This window comes from Leptopilina boulardi, unplaced genomic scaffold (genome assembly GCF_019393585.1).
Source record: "Leptopilina boulardi isolate dan_hultmark-lab unplaced genomic scaffold, ZJU_Lbou_2.1 LbouV2_165, whole genome shotgun sequence".
Lineage (NCBI taxonomy): Eukaryota > Metazoa > Arthropoda > Insecta > Hymenoptera > Figitidae > Leptopilina > Leptopilina boulardi.
In genome coordinates this window covers 2,566,256-2,593,672 of record NW_026137713.1, presented here as the reverse complement: position 1 = coordinate 2,593,672, position 27,417 = coordinate 2,566,256, and the positions used below count along the sequence as shown (strand labels likewise).

Below are 27,417 nucleotides of genomic sequence, written 5' to 3'. Positions count from 1 at the left end.
TCGGTCATCCCGATGGTATAAAATAATTCATGTCATATATATTTTCATCTATACGTCGTCTACTATAATGTAATAAGAAAATAAATTGATATGCCAGACAGAGATGTAGTCAGCTGGAACAAAAACTGAATCATCATTCGATAGAGATTGAACGCTTATCATTGACTAAAGACAACGAGAGCTATTATACAGTTGAAAAATGAAAATATCCAAACTCATATATTACTTATTTTTTGATGTCATTTACAGTTTTCGATTATTTTTATTACGCATCCCTTTTTATGTCCAAATGACTTGTTCTTTTTATTCAAAAAGCAATTTTAAGAAACAAGCTAATTTTGTTCTTTCGTGTGATACTCTTTTATTGGTAACATTTCGTTTTCAGTTCTTCTTTATCATTCTCCGTTATATGGTTTTATATCCTAATATTACATTCCCGTTTTTTTAAAATATATTTCTTATTTCAAAAATTATTTCTATTTTAGTATATTTATTTGATTAATTTATTATTCGTTGGATAATTTTATCTTTCTAAAATTGTGCTAGTAGTTCAAGATAAAATTAGAATGGAAGGTGTGAAATTTATTTTTGGCATTACATTCTGAACTGGAGCACCTGTTTGCGGGTGAGGGAATGAAAGAGAGAGGAGAGATGATTAGCGGTTAATGAAACTTGGAATATTTTGGCATGTCTATCTAATCTCGGGAGAGTTTTGCGGGGAGAAAAGAGGGTGCACGTCATTTCCACGGAGGAATTACAGCTTAATTATGTCGTTGATAAAGCATTTATCTGTCTCATTCTCGGGTGTACACAACCCTTGGTGTGTCTCTGTAATCTCGCATCAGTAAACCACATGGTTAGTTAGTGAAGAGAGAGAAGGTATGAGGTGTTGTTGATTATTAAGTTTTGTTCACACCGACCAACCGCATATGCTGAGTATACATAATAAACATTTGTCACCAAAAGGTCTTCATACATTGTTGAACAATACGCCATTGAAATTATGGATAGTTAGTATACCTGATCATCAAAATTGTACAGCGTTAATCGATTTTGGAAGCTATAAATACTCTCCCTCGAATAACATAAATATTAATGAGTTTCTTCTCTAATTAATTTTTTCAATTTGATATAATCTTTTGATCCAGGTGTTGTAAATTTTCATTAATTGAATTATATAGCTATATATATATTAGGAACAGTTTGTACTAGTTTGAAAATAGTATGCAAATTAAATATGTAGAGAGAATTAAGAATCAAATAACCATAGAGATTAATATAGGTCGAGAGAGTCTCGAGAGAGATGAGTTGTAATAAATAAATTTACTATCAATCCAACAGTGCGACTGCCCTTTCGCTCGAGGTCACGATCGAACGTTGCGTTTAAGAGATGAGGCAGGTTATATATATTCTACAAAACCATTGTGTTATTTGTGCTGAATCCTCTTCCACTGACGCAATTTTAGGCAATGCTCCAAAAAACCTAAAATGTCAGAATTTCAGGTCACGCGAGTGAATTTCTACCAACTATATATATATATATATATATATATATATATATATATATATATATATATATATATATATATATATATATATATATATATATATATATATATATATATATATATATATTTTTATATAAAGGTAGACAGAAATTTTATTTCAACTTGAATTATTTTCTCTAGCATTGAAAATGTATACGATTCTGAATTTTCATTAGAAAGATTTAATGTATTTCAAAGTTTTAACCGTTTTAAAAAGGCGTTGTGTTGAAAATGACGACACATTTAGCGCGGAAACTAGCGAGACAAAATTCCAGAACAATTACGAGTGCATTGTGTGGACTAATTTCTCGCTCGTTATTCGCGCACTCGAGCTTAATTGTTTCTTCTTATCCGCTGCGGGTAATGTCGAACCCTATGATTCAAGTGATTATATTATTTTCTCTCTCCTTTTTCGTATTATTTCGTTTCAGAACAACTCTTTCGCCTCTGTACTGTTCTCCCTTATTGTTCACGGGCTGATGCGATCCATTAAGGATCTAGACAGACTTGCAATTAATTTCTCTCTGCCCAAAAGAGTTCTTTTTTTTTGCACACTTTATTCTGAATATTTCTTTTTGGATACGCTTAATTTGTCCTTAAATTCATTTCTTGGAAACTTTCCGCAAGAGTAAATAGTGCTATGAACTTTGATGTTTATAGAAATATGTCTAGAGAACGTTTTATTATTTTTTTTTTTTGAATAATATTCCATTGTTATGAAAACAATGTTCTCTTTTGCAAAGGAGAGTCTGGAATGACATACAAGAACAAAGATTTTTATAAATGACTCATCTGTCTGTTGGCATGAATCTCAACCTTTCTGATGTCGTCGTCGTCGTCGGTTTATTCTACTTGTGTGTGGGTGAGGTAAAAGGGGAGGCACACAGAACGGAATTTCATTTAGTTGCTTTGCAGGTGGGTATATACGTCAAAGAGATACCTATCGTCACATATACACTATTATAACCATAACATTCTCTTTGTGATAACATACGTTCTCTGTATATATACATTCAGAAATTATTACGGAAATGAGATTCTCAAATTGTTGCAGATAAAATCAGAATTGTCTCTGACAACAACTGTAAAAGATCATTAGAGAATTTATTTTTTAGAAAAGAAAAGATTTACTGCACAAAAATTTAAATAACTGGTAGTTTTGTTTTTTATGATATTGCCAAAATCATACTGTTATTTCGCATGCTCGCCAAAATATATATGTACCCGAGGAATGTTGTTTTTTTGCGACGAACTCACGCAAAGAAACCGTAATTCGTGTTTGTATGAAAGTATAAATATTATGTTCGATACTGTAGCAACAAAGTTATTGAGAAAATTATAAGCGCCATTATGAGAAACGCATGCATTAAAATGCTTCACGTTAATCATAATAATCTCAAAAAATAATAATTATTCATGATTAGAGATTATTTTTGCTAAAGAATTTTTGGTTCTAAATTTTACCCCAGTGTTTTTAAAATCATTGCTGTACATCTGTAGCGAAATTTTTGAGCATAGTTTTTTAACGGTTAGCGTATACGTCACGTGACCATTCATTTTGTTTGATTCAAGTTCGCACGATTCATGTCACGCACATTGCACACATATCCGGCGCTAATTCTTTGCCTTTCCATCCGGTCCTGATGTGTATACGAACTTGGCGAGACTTTGATAGACGTTACGGTAACGCACACATCATTATGTAAAAATAACGCACTCTATATTTCTTTCCCATGTCGTCTTTATTTCTTGTGTGATATCGTAGGCGTAACACAAGAAAAAAAAACCATATGTAATTTCCGTATAATCACTCTCTGCATATACAAAAGATTAAACTTTATTTAGCCTCGTTACCTAGAAATTAAATCTTTTAGCGAAAAAAAAATTGGCTATTTTTGCCTGCAAATAATAAAAATACAAAAACAGTAATACCTTAATTATTTTAATGATCAAAAATCCTCGTTAAAAAGTTTCTTGAAATTTGTTTCTGAGAATTTTTATCAGGCAATTGGTGAGAACATATTTATCGAGTGCGAGCACAGTTTTAAACAATAAAATAAATTTTTGCTTCAGGGTATATATACCGAAACTAATTACGCAAATGTATTGGAAGCGCCGTAAAAGTTTCTTCCCGAGAATCTCTGGATGAGTGAAAACTACTCTCAGAGGGGTTAATAATCCAAATGGAAGTTATCGAACGATTCCAAAATGCGGATTGTTTTCTGTGTTCCAAGAGTCAAACATTAATTTGATTCTGTAAAAATGGCGTAAAAGAGTTTCACTTAAACATATATATCGCGTGAAACTTTCGCTCAAATTATTTATGCATTATTGACGTAATCACCAGAAGCTGGTTATATGTTTCGCCATTAAGTAGGAAAACGAGTATAAATAATTATGTACATACCGAGAGTCAAGTAGGACAAAATTTGCTTTTCGAGGATTTATTTTTTTACATAGCATGAAAGTATTATATATACATAAAATTTGTTGAATTTCCTTAGTTGGGAGTTCAAAGACACATATTCTTCTTTTTCAATTTCCTCTTGTAAAGTTATAATAAAATTGAGCTTTTACAGGGTAAGTCTTTCAGGCTAGACTTTCATCTCAGTATAGTATAGGAGCTTCCAGTAGTTCTTTTATGTTCTTTTTGTGTGTCATGTACCGCATCCTATTTTATATCTTTCTTATACGTGCATCATCCTTTACGTTTTTTCCAACATTCATTGTTTTTTCTCATCAAAAATTGTATTTTTTTAGGACAATTCTTTTTGCCAATTCTTTATTTAAAAGTATTAACTATATGTTAATTTTTTAAAGTTGTTTCGTTTGAATATTGTCACATAAAAGAAGGTTGTTATACAACTATTTCTGCGTAAAAACAAATTTTAAAATTAAAAATCACTCTGATATACTGATTGTTTTTTTGTGTAGAAATTTATTAAATAAATTCATAACAGGAGAAACGAGACGATAGCAGCATTGAAATTAAATTGCCTGTATGTGGTTAGAATGTGTAATTTGTGCTGCATATGTGTACGCCCTATAGACATGATTTGAGCGTTATAGAAATCATATTGAGCATATATCTCATTTGCATAAGTATATGTCTGTAATAGTTGTTGTATAGTTTTGTAAAAGGTTGAAGTGAAAAGCAGCTCTAATTTATCACAAAAGAGAACTCTCACTACCGTTTGAACCCTTTGTGAATTGGTTCTGTACTTGTTAATAAGAGATTGCTACCGTTGCCATCATATATATGTTTTGCTACTATACTTGCCAAGCCCCTGATTTGCCATAGATGCCTTTTATTACAGGTTTTCGCGCATAATACTACGGTCATTATTGAACACGAAGCACTTAAATTCACGTATATTATATTCGATACCTAGATAACACATTCGTCTATATGTATAATATTTATCGCATTGTTCCACAGCCATCTTATACACCTGAAAAAAATTTTGTTTGACTGGAATTCTGGTTATTCCAACCAAAATTTTTTTTTCTAGGAAAATGATTCAAAAGTTTTTTAATTGTCTGGGAAAAGGAACATGGTTTATTTTAGTAAAGATTGTTCATTGGGATTCGCGTGACGTTACCTCTTGAATCTTTTCTTCAAAATCACCGGAAATCTTGAAAACGGCTTTCCTTATAGCGAGAACTGTACACAGTTGAATCGTCATCGCGTGCTCTTTATAATGATTCTTCTATATTGCGGGATTTTATACTGTTTTGCCAGAGAATATTATTCGTTGAGAAATCTTGATGTTTAAATTCATTATATGAAATAAACATATTAAAAATTATGTAATGTTTATATTACAAATTATTCCATATTATAAATTTAGATTTTTATCTATAGTTGTATTTTCATTAGAGAGGACAAATAATTTCAAAATTATAAAAATTGAGGAATTAACAATTTATAGTGTTTTTAATTTTTTTAAATTTAGTATTTTTTTCATGTTTGTCTTCCTTATATGTTTGTGTGAATAAATTGAAAGAATTTTATATTTAAATTTTGAATAAATGAATGGAAGTAGTATTTTATTTCCTGTTTCTTTTTATGTATGGAATGTTAATGTATTATGAGATGATACTATAATCGGAATCAGTTGAAATTTGATTGGAATCAGTTTTAACTGGTTTAAATTTAACTGATTCGCAGATTTAATTAAAACAGTGTGTGTGCATTCTTATATATAGTATACAGGAGAATGTTTCACTTCTGTAATTACAGTGGCTATGTGAACTATTCAAGCAATGTGTGTATATGCCTCCAAGCAATTACTGAATTAGACTCGGATTATCCACCTGAAAATTTATCCTTCCCCCCTTGAAAATTACAATTCTTGTTGTAATACATCAACTATATGGTATCAGTTAATTTATAATTGAACAGCAATTAAAAGTTTTACTAAATTTTGAGATAGTGTGGACATAAAATTTCTGTTCCATTGGGTTAAATGTTCTTTTTCACTCTATGTAAAGTTATACACATGAATGTTTTTTTTGTTTACATGAAAAGTGAAAAGAACATGCAAAAGGAAGTATATAAAGGCATATATTTTATGTGATTTCTATTAGCAATTATATATAATTTATTCGTTTCCCAATTGAGGAGCCGGATCGTAGAACCGATTCTTCGCTCGAACTCACGCAGAAGTATTGTCCGCCCCTCCACTATACCATCAAATTTTAAAACTCATAAATAAAATATTTAAAAAATATTAGGTTATGCAGAAGAAAAAAATACATATTTTATCTATTTGAAACTTTTTTCTAAAATGTAATTTATTAGTACTAAAAAATGAAAACTGAAAAATTTTTTTTTCGAAAATAAATTACTTTTTAATAAATATATCGTCCTTTTTCGGTCAAATATTGACGAAATTTTGTGAAATTTTTTAAGCATACACAATATACACAACAGAAGCCTACAAGCTATAAAAAATAAGAAAAATCACATTATTTATTTATTAAAAAATTTTAAAAGACGTCATTTACAAATAGAGGAATTTCACTTTTCAACACAAAAAAGTATGCGATGAATTTTCAAATTATGAAAACTTCTCGCGAGAAAGTTTTTCCTTTACTAATCAGGAAGTTTTTCCCACAATTTCAAACTGATTCGAATATAAATAAAGAAAATACGAGGAAAATAGCGAAACCGTACTTTCGTTCGCAACGAGAATGTAAAAAGGCAGACATGTTTGTCGTCGCAACGTCGCGCGCGCGCACACACACACACACATATATGTAAACAACTTGAGGAAGCCTTAGTTGCTGCTGTGTGTGTGTGTGCGCGCGTGTCATTGCGACGACAAACATGGCTGCCTTTTTACATTCTCGTTGCGAACGAAAGTACGGTTTCACTATTTTCCTCGTATTTTCTTTATTTATATTCGAATCAGTTTGAAATTGTGGGAAAAACTTCCTGATTAGTAAAGGAAAAACTTTCTCGCGAGAAGTTTTCATAATTTGAAAATTCATCGCATACTTTTTTGTGTTGAAAAGTGAAATTCCTCTATTTGTAAATGACGTCTTTTAAAATTTTTTAATAAATAAATAATGTGATTTTTCTTATTTTTTATAGCTTGTAGGCTTCTGTTGTGTATATTGTGTATGCTTAAAAAATTTCACAAAATTTCGTCAATATTTGACCGAAAAAGGACGATATATTTATTAAAAAGTAATTTATTTTCGAAAAAAAAATTTTTCAGTTTTCATTTTTTAGTACTAATAAATTACATTTTAGAAAAAAGTTTCAAATAGATAAAATATGTATTTTTTTCTTCTGCATAACCTAATATTTTTTAAATATTTTATTTATGAGTTTTAAAATTTGATGGTATAGTGGAGGGGCGGACAATACTTCTGCGTGAGTTCGAGCGAAGAATCGGTTCTACGATCCGGCTCCTCAATTGGCGGTCAATGTAACTGTTAGAGCGTGACACCATTTAGAATTGCATGGACATGCATTGTATACATGTATATATTTAATGGTGTATGTAAATTGTCTAAAGGAGGGAAAACGTGAAACAGTGCATCCACTAAACACGTAAAAGCCAACAATGCGTGTTATACGGTAGTAACCGCGCGTTGACTATATATATATTTAACTCTCGTCAAACGCATTCCATGTGTATAACAAAACCAACCTCATGTTAAATTACCATTTGGTTGACAAGTAAAACCCCTGAAAAAATTTTTTTTAAACGTATAATTTATATAACAATTGTAATTTGTAACAATTTTTAATTATGTAATATAAATATATACACATAGAAATTTTTTATTTGTAATAAAATTTATTTGAAACAAATATTTATTTGACTCTGCGAGAGACAAATGTATCATTTCTTTGGTTGTATATATTTGGTTTAGTTAATTTTTTTATTAAAAATGTCATATTTATTTATAAATTTTTTTTGTTTCAGGTGAGTCAGTTTTTGTCTCTCTTATATCCTTGGGATATGTCAGGAATGTAACAAAGGTATTTATAAAAATGTTTCTTCTTCTTTTGTAGAGAAAAAAAATTTTTGTTTACTGAATGTGATGTTCGTTTTCTTTTTGAAAATTAAGATAAAGATATATATGTATAGTTGCGTTTAGTAAAACGATGGAACATCAGTCATTATTTTGGATATATCTTTATTCTTTCGTTCATGAAAGCGGGCAATTATTCTAACCCGTGTGGAAAAATTTCGGGGCGCTGGTAGGACCCTGGACAGACTGTCTAACGTCTCTATAGACCCAGGCCAGACGGTCTTGTCGAGCCCCCGATCAGAAATGGAACGAAAGTTCCATGCTACGGTCTAGAGTTAGACAAGCTGGCCAGGTCTTGATTCTCGCGTTCAATAATTCTTAATAATAATAGTAATAATAATAATAATCCTATTAATATTACGTATTATTATATTTATAGATAAAATTAAAACAACATTAGTATTCATTAATAATATGATTTTAATTTATTAATAATAAGGAGATAAGTTGTATTGGAATCTTATAAGTCAAGACAACTTATCTCCTCATTTAATTATTATTAGTAATTTCAAAAAAAATTTATTATTATTTAATTAATTTAATCCGAAGTTTTTTACTATTTTTATATTATCACTTAAGATTAATTAACAACACCTGTGGAAATAACACCTAATCTAATTTGAAAAATCTCGCTCGCACTGGGCACCGAACCCACGACCTAACACTCGCAAACCTACTACGCTAACCACGGGGCCACGCTGGCTACTTGGCGACAATCTGTTAATACCGGTGATGTTTTTGGCGCGCCTTTATGCTAAATTCAAAATGTTTTTATCCTTAAATTACATATATATTTTTAATATAATTATAAAATTATTTCTATTTATATAAAAGCCATATCCATTGCCTTTATTGTTAATAATATTATAATATAATATATATTAATAATAATATTGTTTTTTACGTTATATTTATGATTTATCATCTCTATAATGTATCAAATAATAATTCTTTAATTATTACAATATTATAGGTATAATTATAATGAATAATATTGAAATAATCTATAATAAAGATGTTTCAATAGACGTAGTCGAGTTCGTCTTATCTAGACCGTTTTTCAAGACTCAGGCCAGCGACTTTACAGCGCTACTTGACAAACGTATAGGTTATGGTCGTTTGCGGTTGTCAGTGTACTTTTATAGTTGTTGCACTTTTGTAAAATACTTTTGTGAAATACTTTTGTGAAATACTTTTGCGAATTACTTTTGTAGTTGTGTACAAATATTTTTAAATAATATATTTTTTACAATTTTTACTAATAACAATTTAATATATTTTATAATTAGTAATTAATATTATTTAAATTAATATATATTGTACAATTGGATATGTCGAATTTGGGTGTAATAAATTTTAAATATATTTTTAGTTTTGTTAAAAACTACTTTTTAGTTTGAGGTTATGTTAATGGATATATAATATAAAAATAAATAAATTCGTGACAAAGTTTTTTCTTCGATTAAAAAAATAAATTTCAAAAATCTATAAAAAAACAAAGAATATTTTTATTGAAATTAACAGCAATATATAAATATAATTTAAATAATATTAATTACTAATTATAAAATATATTAAATTGTAATTAGTAAAAATTGTAAAAATATTTGTACACAATTACAAAAGTAATTCGCAAAAGTATTTCACAAAAATTTAAAAATATTTGTACACAATTACAAAAGTAATTTGCAAAAGTATTTCACAAAAGTATTTTACAAAAGTATTTTACAAAAGTATTTTACAAAAGCATTTTACAAAAGTATTTCAAAAAAAAAAAGAATTTCACAAAAGTGCAACAACTATAAAAGTACACTGACAACCGCAAACGACCATAACCTATACGTTTGTCAAGTAGCGCTGTAAAGTCGCTGGCCTGAGTCTTGAAAAACGGTCTAGATAAGACGAACTCGACTACGTCCATTGAAACGCTTCTTAGCGAATAGCAAGACCGACTAGTTTAGACGTGCTTGCCTATGACTGGAAAGACTATTTCTAGACGCTAGACTTCCACAAGATTTTTCCACACGGGAAATGGATAAAAAAAAAAGTTAACCCTTTTGCACGCACAAGAGGTTCTCGTGTGTTAAACACGTGCTAGTCATTCCATTTGGGAATTTCTCGTACGAAATTCCCTAACAATTAACTATATAGGCTATATATATATAGGAAACTGCCGGTTACGATCGATTGTATGTCCCTACTTGGTCCCCGTGGGAAATTTAATATCATTCATGGTTCTGACCATATATATATAATTCCAATGAAGATTAAGGTAAATTTGCATTTTTTTCTTCTCTCTTTTTTTTATATTCTTTACATTTATCGCTTTTGCGTCTGTTTGCATATTAATTGAAAGACCGTACCGCGTGAAATGAATTTTCATTCATCCTACAATCATATACTTGATTAAATTCTTTTTTACCTGAATATATATTTTGCATTTTTTCTTTTTCTTCTTCTTCTTCTTCTTCTTCTGTTTTTTTTTGCCCCGTACTCATCCTTCATAGATGAGATATACAATAATCTTAGAGGTACGATCTTTTTACTTGATGAGATTTTTGTGCGAGAACAGAGAATAAGAGAGGCAGAGAGGGAGATAGAATTTTTTTTCTAACAGTTAGAATTTCAAAGGGATGAGATGAGACTTTACTCGGATTGAGAGAGAAAGAGAGATAGAGATGTAATTCTTAAGATAAGATTTAGTGTACTCTTGGAAGTCGTTCTTCATCGTATAATTTCAGATTGAGGAAAAATGGATCATTGATCGTATCTTCATATAGCTCTCGCGAATTAAAAAAAAAAAAAAAATTACTCGCTTTAATATTTTTTTAGCATTTTTTTATGTTCGAATTATTAATTTTTTCTCAAAAAAAAGCAGTAGATTATTTTTTATCCCTCATGATAAAAAAAATTATTATAATAAAATAATAAAAAATACAATAATAATAAATAATAATTATAATAATAAAAAATAATATCATGAAAAGAATAAATAATAATAATGATAATGATGTATTTGTTGAAAGGACGGGATTAATTGATCGTTTAATTATTCAATCAGCATTGAATTGAGGCATTCAGTGACAGAATCGATAATTTTCAATTCATTCAACAATCATCCCGCACAGGTGTTCCAATATCGTGATTCAGCGCGAGGGGGCGCTATGAATTCTCACGAGAATGCACGAAAGTCAATTGTTCGTCACGCACGAAATTGAAATTGTTACCGCGTGAAATTGGCACGTTTGATATCCGAACCTACCGCATGCCAAAGAGTATAGATAGAAAACGAGGCCCTTATATTGGTTACAGTTTCTTTTTCCATTATAAAATTTTTAAACAAAAAAATCGATTCCTTCCTGGTATGAATTCATTATTATTATTATTTTTTATTGTCAAGGGTCATTTCACCCTCACACAATTGACATCTGAATAAAAAAAATTATTTAATAATATGAAAAAGAAAAGAAAATATTACCGCAATAATGTCGATCTCGAATAGTTTGACTTATCGAAAGTTCACGATTTAATATTATGGAAACGAACGAGATTCAATATTATATAGAATAAATTTGAATTCCTCATGTTCACTCTGATGTATCATTGGCATTTGATGGAAAAATTCCGCTTTTTTCCCATCAATATGTACTTGCTATAAATTTTTTTTTTTTTTTGAGATGATGAATGAAAAAAAATTCCATTGTTAGTGGTTCCAAAATAATCGTTCTTAATAATAGTTTTAATTAAATTTTTTAACTTATTTTTTAATTTTAATTATTGGCAATTTTAATTAACGAAGTTAAAAAATAGTTAGTACAAAAGTTTGAAACGAGTTTTGGGAAAATTTATTTTTCTTTTATTTATTAGAACGATAAAATGTTTTTCTCATATGATGAAATTCCTATTTGAAAAATTGTTTATTTCCAATTCGGTGAATTTTAATTAAAAGTTCATAACTCTTTCTCCAATTTCACAATATATTGATTTCTAATAACTAATAATTCTCAGGTTTAAAAAATAATATAAACTGATATATACAAGAGAACAATAATAATTAAAATTGAATTTAAAAGAAAAATAATATAAATGGTCAAAATAAAATTGATATTTGTTAAAGGAAATAGTATTTTATTTTACCGTTAGCATTAAAAATTAAATCTATTCTTTATAGTAAATGTAAAGAAATATAAAAGTGAAATTATACTTTTACTATTCATAAAATAATAATAATAAAAAAAAGTAAAAGTATAATAGTAGAGAAATTGAAAATTAAATAGAAAATGATATTTATTTAACTAATTAGATGTTTATTTTTATGATAATTAGCGAGGAAAGATCGCTTCACCCGATCGCTTGAAAAAGTAGTTCAAGCAACCTTGGGACGACCTGTTCCCCTTCAAAAATAAGTTCGCTTAATTCATGAGCATAGCTAAGCGTCACCAAAGCTTTATATTTTCCTTACTCATTAGTTTAAGGCACGATGATATCGTCATTCTCTCGTTCTTTTATATTACTCCTGTTTCATCTCTCTTGCGAGACGCATGCTCGAAAATATTGAGCAGCCATCTAACAATTACTTATGGTACTAACCTATACATCCATTTAATTCGCGGGTAATTCAAAATAATTATTTTTCGCAATATTAAAATATTTATTTATTATTCCATAAAACTTTTTTTTTTACTATTATTAAAAAAAAGAATTCTAAAGAAATAGTAACAAATATTATTATTTTTTAATAAATAACTTTTTTTTTGAAATAAAAAATAACTTTCTTTAAAATAATAATAACTTAAAAAAAAAAAAAAATTTATTTTTCGTGTTTTGAAATTTAAAAATAAATAAATTCGTTGAGACAGAGGGTTGTCAAAGAAAGTTCTTTGTTCTATCGCGTCAATTTAAAAAAGAAATGGAAGGGGTAATACATTCTCTCTCACAAAGCCCCTTGGGGGTTGCCGAGCTACGACTAATGGTTGCATTACAGCTTAATGAACGTTTCATAATGATATTGGCTTCATTAAATACATGCATTTTTTACGTTTTTTTTAACATGAAAAAATAGCACATGTATGAAGTAGTTTACATCTCGTATTAATATTTCACGTATATATCGTGGAATTTTTGTTTTGCAACATGGAAATTTATAAAATTTTATTTGTCTAAAAGGAAATTTATTAAATATTGATTAAATTTTAAAAAATATATGGTTGAAAAATTAATTAATCTATTAATTAATAATAATTCATTTAACATTAATTAGATTGATCTATTAATTTAAAAATTAATAAAGTGCAAATATTTTTTTCCTGTATTTGTTGTAACAACAATTTTCGTTATGTTATTTTGTCTAATTATAGATTTTCAAGTAGGTCACAAGTTTTTTTTTTTTTTTTTTTGACCATTTAAAACGTAAAAAATGATAAGCGCTGCGACCATTTCATCATAAAATGAGTATTTTTTGTGAGAGAGTAGAATTTCCACTTCATTACACTTACGATTTTATTGTAAATTACCATTTGACCATTAAAAAAAAAAAAATTCGACCCATTTTATAAAATATCGAATAATATTTTAACTACAGTATTATATATGTTTTGTGTAGAAAACTATTTTATTGTGATAATATAATGTTGAAAAAATGTGATTTAATAAGAATTCATGAATTGATATGTAGTTGAAAATATAAACTCCATAGAATACCAATTTAATGACTTGAAATTAAGTTATTATGATCATATTTTTTTTACGACAGATCATAAAATAGAAATTTTTCAGAATTTAAAAAATAGTAAAATGGGTTTAGTTAGACAAAATATTTTTCCTACCAATAAAATATTTTTATTAAATTTAATAATTATTTGTTACATTTTTTTTTTTTTTTTATAAAAGTGCGTATTTTCCGCTGGCAGATTCTCGAAAGCTTGTAATTTTCCTTGTATGTGCAAAATCATTTTTTTTTAGTGATAGAATTATCAAAAAACATAAAAGTCATTTGACGGTTTACCGGGTTGACATTGCATTGAAAATTATTTAGTATCATTTTGTCGCTGGATAGAACAACGTGAATTCCCATAGCGATACTATAACGAAGTTAGAATCGCCGCCTCAACAAGGGTTGTGCTGGACCATAATTAACCCTCGTATCTCGAAATATGGTGACAGACATTGTATGTACATATAATCCGTACTAGGAAATGCGCAGGGCATGTGAACGATGACTCCCTGCTTGTGTATTATAATCTATATATCTCTCTCATACTCACTCATTCTCTTATCTTATTAATCTGTTTTATATCTTTGTCAAGTTAGTATCATCTCTCTCCAAAGTGCGTATAAATTTCGCTGATATAATTTACTTAATCATATACACGCAGAGTAGAGATTAGGGAATTGCAATTTATGCTGGTCCATCAGCATCAGATACAGTTTTATCCGTATACTGAAAGATTTTTATTGATTTTGTTTTATTGTCACAGATAATTAATATCGTTTTTTGGATTAAGTTCTAATTTGGTAATTTTGTGAGTGATAATTTTTAATTCTGTTGGTAAATTTTTGAAATTGTTTACTGATTACAAAAAGTGTCTTTTTGTACAATGATGAATAAAAATCAAATTAGTAAAATCAAAATCAGTAGATTTTACAATCCGTAGTAATCGAAATAAGTAGAAACAGTTCTTACAATCCGTGTAATAATTAATTATCAGAATCAGAGTATAGTAGCTTTTAATTCGTAATAATTACAATCAGAAGTAGTTATAAGTATAATAATTTATAATTTTAATTGTTCATCGTATAAATTACTTTTCTGGTATTTTTCTCATAGATTTCTCACACATATTTGCAATAGCCTCCTGTATCTCTGTACGCATTGTCTCGAGTGTATATGCTCTCCGAACGGAGTGCACATTGCTGATATAGGTACTTGCATTTATACATATATGCACTGTTAAGGACCACCAGCCGTTGTTCCCTTTATGACACACTTTTTTCGCACTTCGCCAACCAGTCGATTCTTTTAACTCTGTTTTTGATGAATGCATCCATTTTTACAATATACATATATGATGGAAATTTTAGATAAAGACCTTGTTGTCGAAAAGGAAAAATAAAAAAAATACTCCTCATGCAATTCTCTTTTGTATCAACTGGTAATTATTTAAATTTGAGAAATTCTTTCAATTATTTTACCATTAAAAATTAGTAACTATTTACTAATAAATTAGTTATTTTTTTTACTAATTCATGAAACAAAAACAGCCAAGATTTTACTAAAAAATAGTTATTTTTAATTTAAATCAAGAGAGTAAGGGTTTTATAAAAAGTTTTCTTAAAACTCAAAATGTTGATGGTAGAATACTAATTATTATTTCTTTTTTTGGATAGAAATGGCACACGTATTAATTCCACATGAACTTTATTTGATTCGTACAAGTTTTCATATAAATTATCACACTATATGTTAGGAAATAAATTACGTGAGGGGACTACAAGATGATAATGAGACTATAGTAATGTTACTACTATTACTGCTGTATAGATCCGAATAGGGAGGAAATAATAGTTTAGTTTTCTCTCCTTCACACATCTGTTGTTGCAATATTTTCTCCTCAGTTTATTAATGTGTGAATATATCAGAGGTTTATATTTGCTTTTCATATTTCTTTTTTCTACACGGAGAAAAAAAGTTTGCTAACTTAGCTAACTTTTTCTTCTTAAGACTTTGGCGGTATGGATATTATAGCTAATACAACTAATATTTAAAACATTTTGATAAAAATTACTGTTATCATTTTTCAACTATCCCCGGGAAAATTTTCGTTAACAATTGAAACGATAAAGTTTAAGATCAAAATTCATGTTCAAATAGTAAAATTTAAGTAAATTTACGTAAAATGTTCATTTTTTCGTGTTACATGAGAAAATATGAAAAGCTGTTATATATATGCGATTCTTCGTATATGTCAAGTCGCTTATTCAGTTCGTGCATCAATGACGAAGGGCGAGGGTGAGATTTAGAGTAGTACATAGAAAAGAGGGTAGTTAGGCATATCTGGACTATATATATATATATGGGGGTGCGCGCTTTCCCATAGGAAATTCAGCCACGAGGTTTGAGAATATGCGATACGCTTGGAAACCCTCGAGGGTGCCTCTCCAGCTTCCTCGACGTTGGTCCGCAGGACAGAAAGTGGGGTTGATATCGATTGCTCCTGGCACACACCAAACATTCTCTGTATCCAATAACTCTCACTAGGACGTATGTACCTTAGAACTTTTTCTACTTTAATTTTTTCCTTTTTTTCTTTACTTGTGTATTTCTTTACAATTTCATTATATACTATTTACATTTTCTTCCCTGTTATTCTCTATATGAATGAAAACTTTTCATCAAAAATTTATTGTGTCCTCTACTTTGGAGATTATTTAATTTTGTGTTATTTTCATTCTTATGAAATTTTTTTTGGAAAACTGGCACCCAAAATTACTAATTAAAAATTAGTATAAATTCCAAAAGAGATTTTATATATTTACTTTAGGGGTAGAAGGATTTGTATATGTACATTTAAAATAGAATCTGGTATATTGATATATAGTTTCCATTATATTAGGTATAATATGCTTTATATAAATATATATAATCGGTATTATGCTAAGTTAGCAACTTTACCCGTTTCCAAGTTCTAATAGGAGATTAGTCTTATGCAGAGAGAGGTTAATCTTGGCGCAGGACTCGCGTTTGAATTTCGACTTAAATGCAAATCGAGAAGGCTTCTCTATATAATCATATTATATTATTATAGAGAGTGTGTTACATATCCCATGTGTAATTTGCATATTTGCTTTTTGATAATCCCTAAAACCGGAAATTGATTTTCTAATAGATATTTAGTCAAATTACAAATAAATAATTTAAATATTTATTTATTATTATAATTATCGCTAAGAAAAAATTGCAATTATATAATTAAATTATTAGCATTTGCCAGCGTTTAGGAATAAATTTTAGAAACACAATTTTTTGTTTTTAAATTATTTTTGTATTTTTTCAATTATCTCGCGCGGCTTTTTATATAAATATAAGATCCCCAGTGATAACTCTTCATATATTTTGTAATTGCAACTTAATTCAATATTCTCTCTCTCTCTCCCTTTAATCCCTCGGCTAGGGTTATGGTATAATTAAGATTCCAAGAGTTGTATAAAAAGAAAAAAAAAATTGTTGACGAGTTATGAGGTAAAATTTGTGTGCGATTTTTTTTTCTTCCTCTTCTCTCTTCCGCGGATTTAATGTCTGTGTATACTGATACAAAATGGGCAATTATCTGTGCGAGAGAGGAATATATACATGAACGAAATGGAGAGTATATAGCGAAGATGTTTCATGTTTAGACGACGCGAGTAGAGCGTTAAAATATATTATAGTCTGGCGTAAAGCACTTTACGCAATCGCTTTTATATTGTTATCGCAGAGAAAGTTATTACGGAAGTAAATTATTTAGCTAGTCTTCGTGCGCGCATCTCACACACTTTGATCCGTTTATTAATAATTTAATTTCTCCCCTCTTATTTTGAATAAGTTTTTCTTTTATATTCTCTACTTTTCTTCAAGATTTTTAAGTGCTAATTTATATAAAGAAACTTTCGAGGATTTTTTTTCGTCAAAAGATAAAAGGAATATTTAAATATTAAATTCATTTCAAAATAAAATTCGGTCTTACTATTTCTTTCGCTTATAAAAAAATTCTAATTTCATATTTTATTTTTTTGGGAAATCTAATTTATATATTAATGAATTAATTTGACACGGAAATAATTTTATATTTCATCTATATATTACTTAATTAATTATTACTATTAAATAAAATTAAAAGTTTTTCGAATAATTAAAAACATTTTTAAGGAACGAAGTAAAATTTCAAAGGAAACGGGGAAAAATTCACAGACAAAAATTACAGGTTATAAACCCTCAAGTTTGTCATTTTGATCTTTTCACCCTCCTTCCAATTATAATAATTAGTGACTTTAAACTTGTTTGAAAAAAAAAATAATTGTGTAATCGTCTTTCCTTGCGAGGATTAAAAAAAGGTATATAAACTTTATAGACAAGTTTATAAGCATTCTATTCATTAATAATAATAATAATAATAATAATTTCGTAATTTTTGTTTCATTCACAAAGTATAAATGTAATACCTCGATTGCTATATACAATTGGCAATAATTTTTCTTCTTAGAACTGCTCATGAAAAAAAAAACATAAAATTATATATGTGTTTCTATAAATTTTTTTACGAGGTTATTTATAGTTGTATATCTTTGCGCTTTTAATTATCGTGCAAAAAAAGGAACCGTTAATCATTAATTTTATTAACTTGACCGCTTTTGACGTAATCATTTTGTGCAGAAAGTGAAAACACTTATAAATATTATTTGATTCGTGAACAAGTTATGAGCTATATAAACCGGCTATGGAGATATATGGTGTCGACATAACTCATAATTTTCACTGATTTTTAAATATTTGAATATAAAAACAAAACTAGATCACATATATATATATATATATAAATATAGTTTATTCTAATTTGTTAATGTATTTTAGTCATTTATGCAAAATTTATATTTGTTGTTATAAAAGCACCTGCAGATGATTTATTGATTATTACAAAATTATTATTATTATTTAAAATCTTGTAATTCGTGTGAAAAAATAAAGTAGTTTCTTTTTTCTATATATAGGTATAACGGAATACGGGAAACATAATGTAGGGGCTATATACACAATTTTAAAATGAGAAAAACTTGGGTCATAATGTGTTTTCTTCCAATTTTCTGATTAAATTTGTAGATAGAGAAAAGATAATTAGCAAAAGTCAACCCCATGGTAGAGAGAATATAACATTTCCGGGTGAAATTATATTGTAATGCGTCGGAAATGTGGGATTACGGTAATTTTTCATTTTTTTTTTTTTTTAACGACAACGCGACCCTGAGAAACAAGTTTTTCTCGACGTTTATATGAATTGTCATAAGGATTATCTTAAGATTTCATCTTATATTTAGAAGGTCTTTAAAAAAAATAAAATTACTTTCAATATACTCCATTAGTGACTTGAATTTTTATTGATTCTTTTATAGAAGAGCAAATCGCCTTAAAGAAGATATATTAATATATCTTCTTTAATATATATATATATATATACTTTCACACTAAAGTTAAAAACGGTGTGAATACACAGGAGCCAACAAGTAGCTGATTATAGAGTCGTTAATCCGTGTGCTTTTTGGACCGCTTCTGGACCACCGTGAAATCCCAATAGTTCTAGGAATTTGTTCATTCATATCGTAGTATATTCAGAATTTTGCTATATAAAAATTTACTGTACAGTTTGAAAATCGTTTAATAAAATAATATCAATTATATTTTATTTAAATTATTCAAATATAGTAAATAATTTTTGAATTTTTTCTTCATTTGCCTTTTTTTCGTGAATTTTTTGATTTGAGAAATAATTTCGTGGAATTGTCTTTTCTTATTTGATATATATTTAGTTAGTGTGTCTCTTGGTTACAAGATAAGTAACTTGTGTATATGAAGTGTGAGGTGCGCCTGGCGTCGTCTCAGAAGACAGGACATTGCTTTGCATACAAAACAGTGCACCCTCCCCCCGAAATTATTAAGACTCATTCACATGCATACCGGTTAGCGATTGCAATTGTATAGGTGTCCCAAGTGAACCTGATGGTTCGTGGCACACGACTACTACAACATACCCTTTTCGATTCGATATTCTCATACAGTTTCGTAAAATTCATGGAAAATTCATATACACATATATACATATATACATTATCACACGCCCATTTACTCTTGAGAGATAATTTGCAAATTTTTACATAATTTTCGTCTCGTTTAAATATTCGCAACATTGTATATAATCCCCAACATTCACCTAATGTGAAACGGTAAAAAAAATCTGTTGCTTTTTTTGTACAAAATAATAATTGAATATTATTTATTTTTTATTTTATTTAAAAAAATTTTTTTTTAAAAATAATTACAGTCACGGTTAAAAAAACCGTTAGTCGGTTAAATAAAAATTTGGATAAAAATTAATTCCGGTTCAAAGTAAATTAAGTTATATAAAAGTTTAAGTTTGTTATAAATGGAAATTCGGTTATATATAAAAATTCTAAATCGAAATTCGGCTAAATAAAAATTCGCTTTAATATATAGTGTGTGCCATTTTTTTCTGTTCTATGATGTTTTATATGAAATACTCGTGCTTTGACTGTCCCATTTTTTCCTCATATATATATATACATATAGGTGGGTGTAATGAGATCACTTGCCATCACGGTTGAGAATATCTGAAAAATTTAACGCACGTGCGTTGGCAGCCCTTCAAAAAATATAACTATGTTTTTTGGGGGGGGGAATCAATTTTGCGCTCATATTTCCCCTTGTATTTTGCTATTATTCTGATATGCACTCATGGCCTTTTTTTTGTTTTAAAAACAAAAAATGATTTTTTTTTCCCCTCTTCGCATAAAAAAGTTCCATAGCAGCAGCTTGCGAATGCATTCAATCGTTATGAAACCAATAAAAATCCCTATATATACCGAATAATTGCCCTGGAAAATAGTCCGTTGATTCGTCTACATACATTTTTCGATAAATGCGAGATATTTTTGCTTATATAAAAAAAATAATTAAAAAACAAATAGAATTTTGTTCATTTAGCTTCAAAAAAAAAGAATAAAAATGTAAAATTCATAAATGCGCAATTATTTATAATTGGGAAATCGTGGTAAATATATATATATATTTTTTTTGCATTTTTTCTTTACCTAAATCTGAAATTATTACGACGGCTATTATATATTGGTTGTTGACTTTTAATCGGGTCAATCGCTTTCGATATTATCGTCTAAACAGGAAATCTGTAATAAAGGAAGCGGAGAGTGGTTATATTGGTCAAGCTTGAATCTTGCTAATACTATTAAACATATACTTTGAATTCGTGACTTGATTTTACATCTTTAGATTTTTTTTACCTCTCGGCGTATAATATACATTTTATACCTTTCTCTCTCTCTCACTCATCGTGAGAAGTTTAAAATCAGAGATCTCAGTTTTCAACACTCAGGCACGAAAATTTCTTTATCCCAACTTGTAATCTTAATTTTCTATTGAAAACAAATTTCCATTATATATATTTTTTTATTATATATATATATATATATATATATATATATATATATATATATCCTTTAAATTAAATCACCTATAGCAAAAAAAGTCTCTCATAGAAAAGAATTGATATTTTTTTGTCATTATTTCTGGGAAAATTTTTATTGAAAATTTCTTTGAAAAATTGTTTTTAAAAAATTTCATTTATAGAAATTGTATATTCTTTCTCTCGTCAAATTAGATTTTTTTTTTCTTTTTATTTCTGGCGAGAAATAATTCGCATTCCAAGCATTAACGAACTACAGACTTTGCAGAGCATAATTAGTACCTGGTTACAGTACTTAAAATACAGAAGGTAAATTTGCTCTATCTCTCTCTCTCTCTGGATATTTTCTTTCTGGATGCTGTGTGTGTTCCGCCCCGCAAAGTTTCAACCATTATCACGTGCTGCAATTACATTCTCATATATTTTATGACGAAAATCCCTCTAAAATATTAAAATGTTCGTTATAATGTTTAGATAAATCCTAATTATATTTATGATATAATAAAATCGACTATAATTTTAAAATTCTATATATAATGGTAATAATACTGTTGGGTTTATAAAATAAAATTTTAAAAAATAATAAATAAATCAAATCGGTTAAGTAAACAATTTTTTTTTATAAACTGAAATAATAATAATAAATATTTTATTTTTATTATTTTCAATACTTTATTATTATTTTTAAATAAAAAAAAGGCTCTTTAAATATTTTTTATATTTTAATAAAGTAAATATGGAACTCGAGTCTCACAAGTGATAATTGAGTCATACAAGTTAAAAATTTATTACTACATACACTTTATATATCGATAGTTATAGGCTGTAAAGAATTAGTTACTTGACACATAAAAAAATGTAATGTAACGATAGTATGTGTCATTTAATGACGTCACATATAAAGCAGGGAGTAGCAATTTGACATTGCGTAATGCAAAACAGCAATAAAATTGTCCTTGAACCAGCAAAAACCCGATTGCACTTTCTTTTTAGACACAACAGCAGCAGGCAAATGATTCCGACTATAGCGCCATAAACTTTAAAATATTTTACCAATAAAATTCTCTCTCTCGTTTCTCATATTGATATTTTTCAATACAAAATAGAAAAAGAAGTTAAGATTAGAATTTTTTTAATTTTAGATCGGAATTTTTTTTTTCATCATTACGTAATGAAATTTTTTTTTTTTGCACAAGCTTTGAAAAATCGAATTTTTTTATTATAAGATTAATTTTCTGTCTAATCAATACATGAGATTTACAATATTGATGATGCGTGAACACTATATAACTTTCTAACGGTAATTTCTCTATATTGGATTCAAATGGACCGTGACTCATTAATTTGTTGAGTTCCTTCAACATAGTGAATCATTTGACGTATATACCTATAAGCAACAAAACATCATGTTCATTAATCGAATATGTTCTTCTCGCGTAATCGATACAAAAATAAAACATAGCGTCATCGTTTTTTCCTTAATTTACAAATTTATCAAAAATTTTATTTTTTGTTTATACAAAGATATATGTTATCTTTTTAGAGAAAGTTTTTTACTACCCCAAATATTGTGCTCTATGTTCAAAAAATATATGAAACTTTTTTTTCATTTTAAATGTGCAATTTTATATGAATTGCTTGTTTTGTATTTATATTTAGGGAAAATGTTTCCCGATAATATAACTTTTTTTTTTTTTGAAACCGGAAAGGAGAAAGCAAAAGCGGAAAATACATACCTGTTGACCATGCATCAGGTAAAAGATGACTTTGCGAGATAGTAGAAAAAAAAGAGAATTTGGTCAATGCGCTTGAGATTATAGAGTTGACCTTATCTTTATATATATAAAAACTATGCTTCCTATAGGGTAAAAATTTACACAAAATTCTTGATCTCAAAATTTTGTTTTCTATATCAAAAATCTATTAGGAATTGTTGAAAGTATATTAGATTTCGTTCCTCAGTGAGATTAATAAAAAAAGATTTGAAAAAAAATATAATTCTCGAGTAATTGAAATTAAAAGAAAAATTATATAAAAATGAGTTCGTAAAATAGTTTGAGAAAAGATCTTCCTCAATTTCCGAGTAAGTCGCTCTCTGCGTTGCTTTAGTGAGCATTCGGCAAGACCGAGGAAAATGTTTCTGTAATTCCGTCATAAACATCGGGGCGCAAGGCGCAAATGGATCTTTCTCATCCTTACCTGGGAAAAACCTCTAGAAAAGTCATCTTCTCTTATACCTCTCTCGAGGAATTCATAGAATTGTTCTCCACTCGAAGTATCGACTTTAAAAAGAAAAAAAAAATCCAAGCTCTTTCCAATTTTTATAATTAACTTGAAACAATATATTATATAAAAATAATATATAGATATATATTTTACACAATTATAAAAATTATTTCTCGATTATCCATGTCCTTTGACGACCTTCAGTTTTAAAAAAAAAAATTTTTTTTTTCATTTTATACAACTGAGAGAGATGATAATTTTGTAATTTAGCGTTTTATACTTTTTTTCACGTTTGGTAAATAAGCAAGCCGTAGAATTTAATAACAAAGTCTTCAGTGTTTCCAAGTATAGAGTAGAATTTCTAGTAATAAATGCCACTCGAGGTAAACCCGCAGCAAAGTTCGCAACAGTGGCCTACAAAAGTACAGTGAAGTTCATTCTCTTTGCAATAATTACGCGAGAGTTGTGAATTTCTCTTAATTATATGAATTTGCTTTTTATTTTCTTTCAATATGTTTTTTTTCCCCACAATATATCTGTTTTAATAATTGGTAAAACAGATTATCAATTTAAATCGACAATTATCTGTTTTATCAGCAATCGGTAAAACAAATCAATTATCGATTTAAATAGCTCTTATCAGATGCGAAAAATAATATATTTTTGATATTAATTTGTATAAAGTGAAAAAATGAACTTTATTTCATTGACATTTAAATCACTCTTTTTTCCTTTAAAGTAATTTTGCTTTCGAAGAAATGGATGGTCCAGAGAGTTATGAGACAATTTCCCAGATCTCGTTTATACTCTGACCACCTTTGAGATTCTTTTGTCTCTCAGAAAACAAATGCCCTCTGTCTGTCTTTTTTCTTTTTCTTTCCTCTTTTTGAATTTTCATCGGTATTTTATGATTATTCGGAGCGACATAGCGCATTATTTCTGGTATATATATATAGTGAATTTATAAATATATTCAAGTTGCCATGAAATAATCGTGACTGGAGAATGGTTTCATTCTACAAAGCGAGGTCTTGTCTTGTCCTTTTAGTGATTTTTGCGCACAAGAAAAGTAATTGTAATTGCTCCTCTCGCCGAAGAGAGTTAGCAACACAACGTTGCATCCCCCTCTCTCATCTCATCTTGTCGAACTTGAAAGAAGAGTGCCGCGCTCACTAAACACAAAGAGTGTTTTATAATATCAAATCAATGATCCAATATATGCATTGTTGGCATTTCGTCATAAAGATTTATAAAATATATAAATTGAATATCTCTCTCTCTAGTTCAAAAAGTTGCATAATTCATTGACAAGAAGTTTACATAAATTAGAAAAAGGTCAGTGAATTTTTTTTGTTGAAATTGTTAACCATTTTGTTCTTCGCGCATTGAAATATCAAGATTTGCAATTTATAGACGCAATTATAAATCTCTTCAATAGTGATGAGTCAATCTTTTTGTGATTTGTGAATTATGTAAAATGAAAACAACTCAATTATTTGCTTTTAAAAATTTTTTGTACATAATAAATTTACTTTCTTTTATTACCAAAAAAAAAAAAAATATAAAGCTACAAATTTATCTAAAAATACGAAGTTAGCGTAAATAATTGTTTTCTCTTTTCTTTTTTTTAAGTGTAACAAAATAACCCTCTCATTGGCTCAAGTACGTATAGGGACTCTAAAAAGAACAGAACAATAAATCCCTGGACATTTGGTCATCCTCTTTCTTCTTATCGCTTCCTCTCGAGTTACTCTTCAGGGATAAACCTATATCACAAATAAAAATTTAATCTTTGCAATTTTTCTTCGCGAAAAAATTTTAAGTGAACTTCAATTTTTTCCTCCTAGGAAAATTTTTTAATTCTTTTTCATTTTTAGATAAGAAGCGCGAAATTTATGAACTAGAAAGTTTTGGATCTTTATCATAAAATGGAAGTTTGGAAAACTTTTGAAAATTCTATTAAATTTACTGGACCTCAGCATAAAAGGAGCTTTTAGTTTCTGTATTCAATTAGAGAAAAAGAAATTGTGGAATGTGTGTAAAAGATTTTGCTTTTATAAAAGTGTTTCTTGTTTTTTTTTTCTTTTTTTTTAGGGTGAAAGTACTTTCCCAAGTAGATTAACTTTCCTAGTTTATATGAGTTCTTTTTTTTCTCGAAGTCTTCATGTAGAAACAAGTTTCATGTATGTTATATATAGTAAAAGTCGAAAGCCGTCCCTGCTGAGCGTCTGCTCTCTGATCTTGATTTTTTGTAATAAATAACCTGGTAGGATGTACTTTTGGCAAGAGACGTCCTTCGTCGTATTTTTATTTGCACTCTCCATTTTATTATGTATAGACATATGTGAGTTCCCAACCGCGTTTTTCCACTTTTATTTATTTTATCGCCAAGGAAAAAAAATACAACTTTTTAAATGGTCTTTGATCATTTTAAAACTTTTATTTTCTTTTTTTTTTGGTACAAAAATGAAAAAGAATTTTCAATAGGTATTCTTTTTGTTCTATTAATGTAATTTTAAAAAAGATTATTTTCTAGACCACTTGAACTTAGAATATTTTTATTAAATAGAAATAAACTTGTACTAATTTTTTTTTAGTTTTTTTTTAAACATTTTAGTAAATAATAATGAAACGAAACGTTTATAATATACAATATATTTGTGGCAATAACTAATCGCAGTTATTATGTTGTGATTAGTTAATATAATCTTATTATCAATATATGTCTATTGTGTGGGTTTTCGTTTTGTTCTAGTTTATTTTACACCCCCGCGTCATTTTCAACCATATAAATGAGTGTTGCTCACTTTTGTTTATAATAGAGAAAGCAGCACCACGCGTTTAATTAATCCAATTAGTAAGTCGGGTTATCCACCCATCGTAATTAGAGTCCAATTACCATTTTTGCTCTTCGATTTTATACTATACTGATTTCGCTCTTTTATTCAAGTGCAACGACTTACGTCTGCAAAAAAAAAAATAAATAATAATCACGAATTTTTTGTCATTTTATCTAAAATATATATAAATAAAATAATCTCATATTGAGAGGAAAAAAATGTATCTCCTTTGGTACAGTTATTCAAAATAAGAATATTAATCTTATTAAAACCAAATATATTGTGTTTTATTCTTATTTTGAAAGGAAGAGTATTAAATGAATATTTGTTTATAGTGTTTTCCTCTTGGCCCAAGAGTTTACTTTTATATTTTCATTATTATTTTACCTTTAGTTTTGTATTTTTATTACAATCCATATGAGGAATATTTATTTAATAATAATAATAATAATAATTTATTAATATATTATTATTTAATAAAAATATATTTTAAAAATGATTTTTTTTGTTTCAGGTGAGTTCAAGTCTTTATTGCTATTCCCTTTGGTTTCAACATAAAGGTATTTTAAAATTTTTGTCTTTTTTAATAATTTGACTAATTTATTCTCAAATTAAGTATATTCTACACTTTTAAAATATAATTTTCTAAATAATATTATTCTTTGAATATATGTAGTTGAGAAACTATTAAAGGCAAAATTACCACCTCCATTAACAATAATAATTTATAATTATTAAGGATTAGAGTTGGTCTTTCTCGCTCTTATAATAGATCAAAAATATATGTAGGAGTGTTTATAATTCATATATACGAGATATAATAAGTCAGTGCAATTTTCTTAAACAAGTGTTTCATTCAATTTGAATTTTTTTTATTCTTCATTTCCTCATTTGCAATTGTACTCGTGACTATGAGGTTCATTCGATTATCGTTTTAGCTATTATTAGGGGGCTTTTAATATTTTGCTAATAGGCACTTAGTAATTTCTAGTTTGGAATCAATCTCTA

At 28.0% G+C, this 27,417-nt stretch overlaps 1 protein-coding gene and 1 non-coding gene across 4 annotated transcripts in view; one reads left to right on the top strand and one right to left on the bottom strand.

The window, feature by feature from the left end:
• Nucleotides 1-27,417, top strand: part of LOC127277340 (disabled homolog 2-interacting protein) — a 218,779-nt gene that overhangs the window by 12,479 nt on the left and 178,883 nt on the right. The window lies entirely within an intron of this gene.
• On the bottom strand, nt 12,428-12,578 carry LOC127277407 (U12 minor spliceosomal RNA). Its single transcript, XR_007842366.1, has one exon. It is a non-coding gene; the product is annotated as a U12 minor spliceosomal RNA (small nuclear RNA).